Source organism: Amphiura filiformis, chromosome 3 (assembly GCF_039555335.1).
Source record: "Amphiura filiformis chromosome 3, Afil_fr2py, whole genome shotgun sequence".
NCBI lineage: Eukaryota > Metazoa > Echinodermata > Ophiuroidea > Amphilepidida > Amphiuridae > Amphiura > Amphiura filiformis.
Window position 1 is genome coordinate 36,821,109 of NC_092630.1, and position 9,663 is coordinate 36,830,771.

Consider the following 9,663-nt stretch of genomic DNA (forward strand, 5'->3'; position numbering starts at 1 on the left):
TGATTTTACTAAAATAATAATATAAAACTGTTTGCTCTGTCTATTTTATTTTGGCAACTTCATTATTCTCAAAATTTTTATACCCAAAATGCCATAATGATCCATTCTAAATATTCCATGTAGTCTGTATTTTGATTAAAATTCATTTTACTGCCATTGCAGCCTGAATTATTGACATACGGAAAAGTATTTTTTATTTTTATTTAAAAAAAATTAATAGGAATTGCTATTTTCCAGACGCTGTTACCCACGAATCCATCCGAGATCCTCATCCTGCTACGAGATACAAAATCTAACTTTATATTTATATGAAGCATTTATTCTAATCTTTCAAATAATACAGTAATGTTAAATGACAGCCACTTTGGAAAGAGTTCAAGAATTGACACAATCTTAACTGTACACCTGGTTCTTTCTTAAAATTTGTAATAACCAAAATATTTCTTTGTAGATATATGTAATAAAATTCTATTTTACGCTCAAAGTCTTCACCGATTTCTAGTGTATATGAGTCACACATAAAATATTGAAAGATATTAAAGAAAGTGAAATTTTATGGCGTACAACAGGTGAAAAATGCTTGAATTCGTGGGTAACATCCTTATGCGCATTTAACACTTTATTTGGTCTAGCAAGAAAAGTTATTTTTCAATCCGATGGCACTTCCACCTGATGATTCACTAGACATGATCGTCTCATTTGATAAGTCTAGAATTGAAAAGGAAAACATTTTCAAAATGGCCCCCAGAGAGAATTTTGGCCCGCTTTGGCTGGAATTGACCATATATATAAGGGTATTTATAAAAAGGATAACATTGTCCATATTTCTTGTAGAACTTAAGAGGGCCACATGCAAAAGGCATTTTGGATCATGGAGGCTAGTATAACAAGATCAAAAACCCATCATACATGCGGCTGCTCATGCTCGGGTTTGGTTCTTCGCTTGTTCTTCTCTTCGGGGAATTGTGGTGGCTAACTTGACGTTCTAGGCTATTTGGTTACCATCCTCTCCAGGTCAAGGTTTGCTGTAAATGTTGGCCAAATTTTGGGACTAGGTTGCGTTTGCCGTCTCATCAGCACAAGCGTAGCGGCATTTAAAATCCTTACCCACTCCTACTCCCTGATGCTTCTTTTTGCTGCAGGTGAATAGCCTTGAATCGCGATATTTCTGCGTAAATTCCTTTACCCTCTCTCTGTATTTTTTTTCTTAGCGATATCTCTCTTCCCGTGAGGGTGGTGCTGGCCTACCAGAAATAGGGCACTGATGCCGTGTTGGAACGACCCGTTCATCTGTGATATACGGACCAGTTGCTGGTCAGTATAATTCCCATGAATTGCACGCAAACTGCCTGTGTATTGAACAACATATTGAATTGTTTTATTTATAGGCTTATACCACCAAATTACACCATTTATATAAATTTTTTAATATTTCAGATTTAACCTAGCCCATGTCTTTAATTAAAACATTTCCCTCACCTTGGAATCCGTGATTCTCCTAATCCATGGTGTATTTGGCGGTGCAGTTCCACACCATATTGTGCTGCAATCTGGTAGGAAGCCATATCCGTTTACACCTATATCGTAATAGAGCAACATGAAACAAATTTAAGTTCTGTGTCATGTCATGTCACTCTCTTAATTTGTTGTTCATGGAAATCTTTGTCTTTACAATTGAATTGAATTTGAAACTGTAAACATGTCCAAAATATATTGCAAGCAATCAATATACTTCTGTGGAAAGTGCATTCATGGGTTTATTTCTGAATTGGGTTGCATTGTTATAAATAACAAAAGAGTTAAATTGAGTTGATTCTTCATGAAGCTAATACACACCGTCGCAAGTTTTTTTTGGCTATGGGACCTCATTTAGGCATTTTAAAATCTCTGTAAATGCGTTTCTTCCTAACAGAAAAATAATGTTGAAATGGCTCCCTTTGAATGTCTGTAGCATTCAGGGTGGTTGATATGCCACTCTTCTCTTCTGGGAATTGTGGTGGCTAACTTGACGTTCTAGGCTACTTGGTTACCATCCTCTCCAGGTCAAGGTTTGCTACGTGGGAGTTGTACCTGTTCGCCAAAATTTGGGACTAGGTTGCGTTTGCCTTCTCATCAGCACAAGCGTAGCGGCATTTAAAATCCTTACCCACTCCAACTCCCTGACGCTTCTTTTTGCTGCAGGTGAATAGCCTTGCATCGCGATATTTCACCATAAATTCCTTTACCCTCTCTCTGTATTTTTCTTTCTTTTGAATGGCTTACCAGAAATAGGGCACCGATGCCATGTTGGAAGGAGCCGTTCATCTGTGATATACGGGCCAGTTGCTGGTCAGTATAATTGCCATGAATTGCACGCAAGCTGCCTGTGTATTGAACAAGATATTGAATTACATGCGGTTGCTCATGCTCGGGTTTGGTTCTTCTCTTCTGGGAATTGTGGTGGCTAACTTGACGTTCTAGGCTACTTGGTTACCATTCCCTCCAGGTCAAGGTTTGCTGCTTGGGAGTTGTACCTGTTGGGCAAATTTTGGGACCAGGTTGCTTTTGCCGTCTCATCAGCAAAAGCGTAGCGGCATTTAAACTCCTTACCCACTCCAACTCCCTGACGCTTCTTTTTGCTGCAGGTGAATAGCCTGGACTCACGGTATTTCTGGGTAAATTCTTTGACCCACTCTCTATACTTTTCTTTCCTTCGAATGTCTCTCTTCCCGTGAGGGTGGTGCTGGCCTACCAGAAATAGGGCACCAATGCCGTGTTGGAACGACCCGTTCATCTGTGATATATGAGCCAGTTGCTGGTCAGTATAATTGCCATGAATTGCATTCAAGCCACCTGTGTATTGAACAACATATTGAATTGTTTTATTTATAGGCCTACCACCAAATAGTGCCATTTATATAAATTTTATTATTTCAGATTTAACCTAGCCCATGCCTTTTAATTAAAACATTTCCCTCACCTTGGAATCCATGATTCTCCTTCTCCATGGTGTAGTCTTTAAGGACATCTGCCACCGGTTATGTTGGCAGTGCGGTTCCACACCATATTGTGCTGCAATCTGGTTGGAAGCCATCCGTTTACACCTATATCGTAAATAAAGTAACATGAAACAAGTTCTTTATTCGTCGTTCATGGAAATCTTTGTCTTTACAATTGAATTGAATTTTAAACTGTAAACATGCCCAAAATATATTGCAAGCAATCAATATCCTTCTGTGGAAAGTGTGTTCATGGGTTCATTTGTGAATTGGGTTGCCTTAATATTTATAACGAAAGAGTCAAGTGCGAGTTCAATTTCAACATAACTTTGTCAACAATTCCATGTCAAAACGGCAAGACTATAAAGTTTATAAAGTTTTTAGTTATACAGTCTATAAAGTTTTTAGTTATACAGCAAGGTGTGTCTCCTTACAATAGACTACAACCCAGGAAATTAATAGTTGGCACACCTGCACTAAACAATGGAAATGCGTGCCCTATTAAAATTGGGGAGGCGAGGGAAACATGCATGCAATATATGTGAAGTACAGACTCCCCTATATCAAGATTTCTTCCCCACTCCCCATCATTCAATGTTGGAGGGTCTCACGGACCTGTTGACAACATGGCTTGGTCCAACATTGAATTGGGGAGCGGGGCAGAAATATACCAAAAGACAGGCAAACTGTGCCAACCTTTTTTTCCTGGATTGTCCGAGTCAAATCCTAAATATTGCATCTGTTTTCCGTTTTTACTCAATAACTTTGCAACGGAATGTTGTATTATCTTCATATTTCACACAAACACATATAAGTGATAGGGCTTTACGATAAATAAATAAAATAGAAAAAATGTATTTGTTTATTTAGGGGGTGGTCATTAAAACATCGCTAATGCCTGGTTTTGCGTCTTGGCTTGGGTCTGAATTACGCGAAAACTCTTTGACAAAAAAAGAAAGAATGATTTTTAAATGCAGTATTACATCGAATTGCTTCTAATTCAAATGATAAATAAAAAGAACTGAATGAGCAATTTTCAATCAGCTATTATCAAATTAATGTAATTGCACCCAGTATCATAGATAGGGCAATTTTACGTATGTTTATATAAAAACATCATCAGTGCGGAAATTACGATGATATTTGTACAGTGCCGTAAAATATAGGTAGACATACAGAAAAAAGACCGACATTGGCTTATGACAAATATAATATGATGAAGAATATTGTAAAATAAAAATGAAAAAGAAATCTAAATACATTCAGGGCTCGAACCCGTGTTCCACTCGCCTGAGGCAGATGCCGTATCAATTGCGCCACAGAGCTGTGTAACTTCGACAAGATTAAAATATAATATATTGCTATTCAAGATGCATGTATATAAATATACGCTCTACAAGCGGTATACAGTCCAAAAATTACTCTCTTCGGCATTTGTTTCATTAACTGAATATTTATCATATAGCAGGTGTTGGCTGACATTGTGCTTCACATTTAGTTCAGTTTTTGTCCGGGATAAATGACTACGGGACAAAATCGGACGGTATACACGTCTTTAAAGAGTAAAGAATTTTAATATAATATTACTTTCTTTTTAATTTATACAAGCGTGTATATCGCTCGTTTTGTCCCAAAGTCATTTTATCCCGCCCAAAACTGAAATAAATGTGGAGCACAATGTCAGCCAACACCTGCTATATGATAAATATTCAGTTAATGAAACAAATGCCGTAAAAGTGTGATTTGTTTGACTGTATACCGTGTGTAGAGCGTATATTTATATACATGCATCTTGAATAGCATTATATTATAGTTTAAGCATGTTGAAGTAACACAGCTCTGTGGTTCAATGGATACGGCATCTGCCACAGGCGCATTGGAACACGGGTTCGAGCCCCTGAATATATTTAGATTTCTTTTTCTTTTCTTTTTTGTTATTATTTTACAATATCCTTCATCATATTATATTCATCATTATATTAATTTTTGCCAATGTCCGTCCTTCTTTTTTTCTGTATTTCTACCTTTATTTTACGGCACTGTACAAATATCACCATAATTGCCGCACCGAGTTGTTTGTCAAAATGGAAACTCGGATGGCTTTCAAAACAGAGCATCACGTGTCCACGGCCATGATGATTGAACTGAAAAAAGTTTGAAATTGCCAATCACAATGCCTAATATGGCCATTATATACCATGAGAGATTTTTCAATTCAGAAAAAAATATTTGAACCGTTTTTTATGAAAAATGTGAATTTTAAGGTGTTACAATCCAAACCGGAAACAAGTTTCGTTCATTCAGGTTGCATGACATATGATGTGCATATAAATGGTAAAAAATGATGCTTTTATAGCACTTAGGAGAAAGTCATATTTTCAAATTACTGCAGATATACAGCTTTGTTGGTTGCGTAGGCCTATACAATTTTAACATTGAATATTGAAAAAGGATTTATTGATTATCGATAATCGATAATAATTGATTATCGATATTATTTTTGATTAATTTTAATTTTTGCATATTGAAACGAATATGGGGATTAATCCATGAAAATTTAGTGGCCATATGCTTAATGCTTTATATTTTATAAGCCTAAATATGAAATTAGATGCATTTTTGGAAGAATTATCATAGCTTTAAACTACGAAAATAATCGGCAATCATATAATATTCTTTTGACTTATCCCTTATTTCACAATATTTTTTATCAATATGAAATTTACATATTGATATGAATGTGAGGATTACTCCCTTGTAAATTTGGTGGTCATACCTTTTATGGTTTTTAGTTTATAAACCAAAATATGAAGTTAGATGCATATTTTGGACGAGTTATCATAGCTTTAAACTTGAAAATAATCGGCAATTATATAACATTCTTTTGACTTATACCTTATTTCACAATATTTTTTGTTAATATTAATTTTATATATTGATATGCATGTGAGGATTATTTCCTGAAAATTTGGTGGCCATACCTTTAACGGTTTCTATTTTACAAGCCAAAATATGAAATTAGATGCATATTTTTGGAATTGATTCGGACAACCCAGGAAATTAATAGTTGGCACACCTGCACTAAACAATGGAAATGCGTGCCCTATTAAAATTGGGGAGGCGAGAGAAACATGCATGCAATATATGTGAAGTACAGACTCCCCCTATATCGCACCTTCCCCACTCCCCATCATTCAATGTTGGAGGGTCTCACGGACCTGTTGACAACATGGCTTGGTCCAACATTGAATTGGGGGAGCGGGGGCAGAGATATACCAAAAGACAGGCAAACTGTGCCAACCTTTTTTAGTTATACAGTCTATAAAGTTTTTAGTTATACAGCAAGGTGTGTCTCCTTACAATAGACTAGGTACAAGACTTGTACAGTAGCCACTGATACTTTTTAAATTTATGCGGGAAAAAACCAATGATAATATTAAAGATATTGAAATCATTACTTTCATTATTAAATGTTCCTATATCCTATAAATGGATTTAAAATGTTTCATTTATTAGATATTCATGTTAATAGTGTGCATATACCTGCTAATAATCGATGAGCTAGGGTGAAGTAGTTGGTGTTATTGTTATTTACAAACCCAATTTGACCAATTTTCCAAATGTTTAACAATGCAGGGCCGTCGTTCTGCCTTTCCGCGTCTTGATGACATAATATTAGCAACCCAAGCCATATGTGGTGAATCTGCAGTATTCTTGTACTGTGTCAGTGTTGGTCCGTCCATAGTGCCTTTCACACTGTGGTGAGCAAAACCATTTGCTTGATGGTTCTATTTAAGAAAGTGCCATTAACAAATGTGTTATTTAATGGTGACACTATTAATTTGTATACCACCTCATCACTACTCACTCTCCAAGAGAAGAGGTTAACAAAATGGTTGCATTTGTGAAACACCTAGTATCTCTTTATTCATGTTTCTGATGGTTGTTTTACTAGGCAGTTTGTGTATTTTTGCTTGCGCCAGATCTAGCAGACTTTTGATTACATTTGACACCTTTTCTTGTGCCACATGGCAACCTAACAGCTCATAGATGCATTTCCTCGAATTGTTAGTGAATGGGCCTTTCTCCAAAAGAGATTTTGATTTTGTTTGTCAGCTAATTTTGTTCTCCATAACAGAGCAGCATCCACCAAAATAGCATTTGAAGAAGTGCTTCTTTTAAGTCTTTAATCTTTTGTTCTGCACTAACAATTTCATCCCCGATTCCGACAATGAATGTGTCCTTTTCAATTGTTTTTTGTTCCTCAAGGTGTGAATTCTTTGGCACAGCATTGTTGAAAATGAATCGGATGACAGCTTTCTATATCTTTGCTTTTCTCATTTGATTTTATCTTGTTGAGTTTCTTAGATTGGATCTGAGCAGAACGTTTGAAACTCTTTATTTTAATGTGTTTTTGCTGTTCATGTCTTTTTTGCTTTGCTTGTGAATGGGGAGATTGATGTTGTTGCAATGTTTCAATCTGGAGTTTGAGAGTGTCAATTTCTTTCTCCAAATCTTCATTTCCTATTTTGGGCTCTGAGACATTCCAGTTCAAGTTGAGAAATACTTGCCGTATATGTTGCATCTTCCCATGAATCAAACTGTTCCTCGCCCTCCTTACTTTTATTTTTGTCGCCGTTTTGTACTAAGACTTTTCCAGTTATCTAATTTATTATTTCTCACGCCTTTTGATGACAGGCTGAGGCCAACAGCTTGGTAGTTATCCAGTATCTGAGGGTAGAAACATGCAACAACAGAAAACCAACAAAAATCATCATAAATTTACTTTACTATACTGTAGGCCTGTATTCCCAATAAGTTTCATTACGTTCTGGTACTGGTACACCACAACGAAATTACAGTGGCCATATGGAGCGTATAATACAATTGTGCTTAAGGAATCGGATATTAAGGTTTGCACACTATTTTTGTGGGCCCTGAGAGTACACCAAACATATGGAATTGCATTCTCAATATTCTGATAAGAAATAATATAGATTTGTTTTTTAAATTCGGGATATAATACAAATTGTATGAAACATTAAAATTTAATATTTTTAGAATATTGTTAATATTTTTAAATATTAAAAGACTCCTCCAAATTCACTTAATGTATACTTAAAGACTTGTATGTAGCTGGGATGAAAAGCATAATCACCTCTTGGCTGCATCCGCCTCGGTACAAATACGTCCCTAAGATTGCTGGGACCAGTTGCAGCCTCTGATTCTTTAAGTGCATAAACATGGCTATAATGATGCCTGCGGCTGTTATTTTGTTGCTTTCGCACCTATAGAAAGAAAGTTTTATTATTCTTTTGTTTTGTACATTTTTTCATATTTTGAAATAAATTAGTGAAATTGATGGCAGCTATTGCTTATACTGTGCGCATATTAAAGAAACTCTTTGCATATTTATTCGTCATTGCATTTCTTGGTCGAAAACAATGATCAATAAATTGTTCATAAAAGTTTATTCAGGTATAGTGTTTGGGGCAAATATTAATAGTCTTCATATTTATGTCGCAAATATTAATAGTCTTCATATTTATGTCGCACGTTCTGCGATTCCAGGTTGTTATGTCAACTTACAAGTTAAAGGTTTTCCTTTGTGCGTATTGGCTCAATGCCCCGCGGATGAGGTACATGAGCAGGGGCATGTTCCTCTCAGCCTCCTTGATCACTTCTGTCCACTCAAACTGGTTAACTTTTTGTACCGTCATTGGGCCTCTCAAGGTTGCTGATAGTTTGCTATTTGTGTTTGTTTCTCTGCAGACGGTTGCTTGCACATACGACTCTATAACCTTTTTCCCCTTTTTTGATTTTGAAATGGTCTCTAGTGTCTGAAAATACGAACCCCTGAGAATTAAGGCCGAGGCCTTTTTTCTCGACCCCATACAGGTTATCTGTCAAATATAATAAGAAATAAGGTAAACCAATAACACATCATCGCACATAGTTATTAATATTGGGAATAAAAAGGGGATCATTGGGTAGCAGCAAATAGAAATCATGTCCCGTCACATACCGGTAATTAAAGAATGATGACTGAAAATTCTATTAATGAGCAATGACAATAAGTGTTACATTGTAACACGAACTTTGAAAAAAGGACAACCAAACAGTGTCATTGCCCCGATATCTTCATGGCAGAAATCGCCATGGTAGGTTGAATCCACCGCCACGCATGGCCATTTTGTAACGACCTGTTTGATAGTTTTGAGTCGCATAATGGGCCGAAGGACATCTGACTAAGGCTACTGACAATAGCCCCGATTAGGCCGGTGACTGACCATGCCGAGTCGAGCATGGTACATGTACGCCATAGGTCATATGCTTTTAGACTACCTTCACGATTGGCCTACACTGCGCTATATAATTCGGCACATATAAATCTGAATTGTCAGTTTTTGACTCAAGACGCAAGCTTCTATCTCAAGACGCAAGCTAACGACTATCATATCTGTTCAAAATATTTATTCAAGTGCAAGGAACCATATCTGGTTTCTTTATACGAAATCATTTACGGGAGATATTCATCATTTTCTACCCCGTATCCAAAGATTTTCGTCTCATATCAAACTCATGTATAGGACATTCACGTGTATCGATCCCGGGTATTGATTTTAGTATCTCTGCAGAGAAAGTAATTATTAGCCAGGCGATGTCGGTGTGAACCATGCATGAG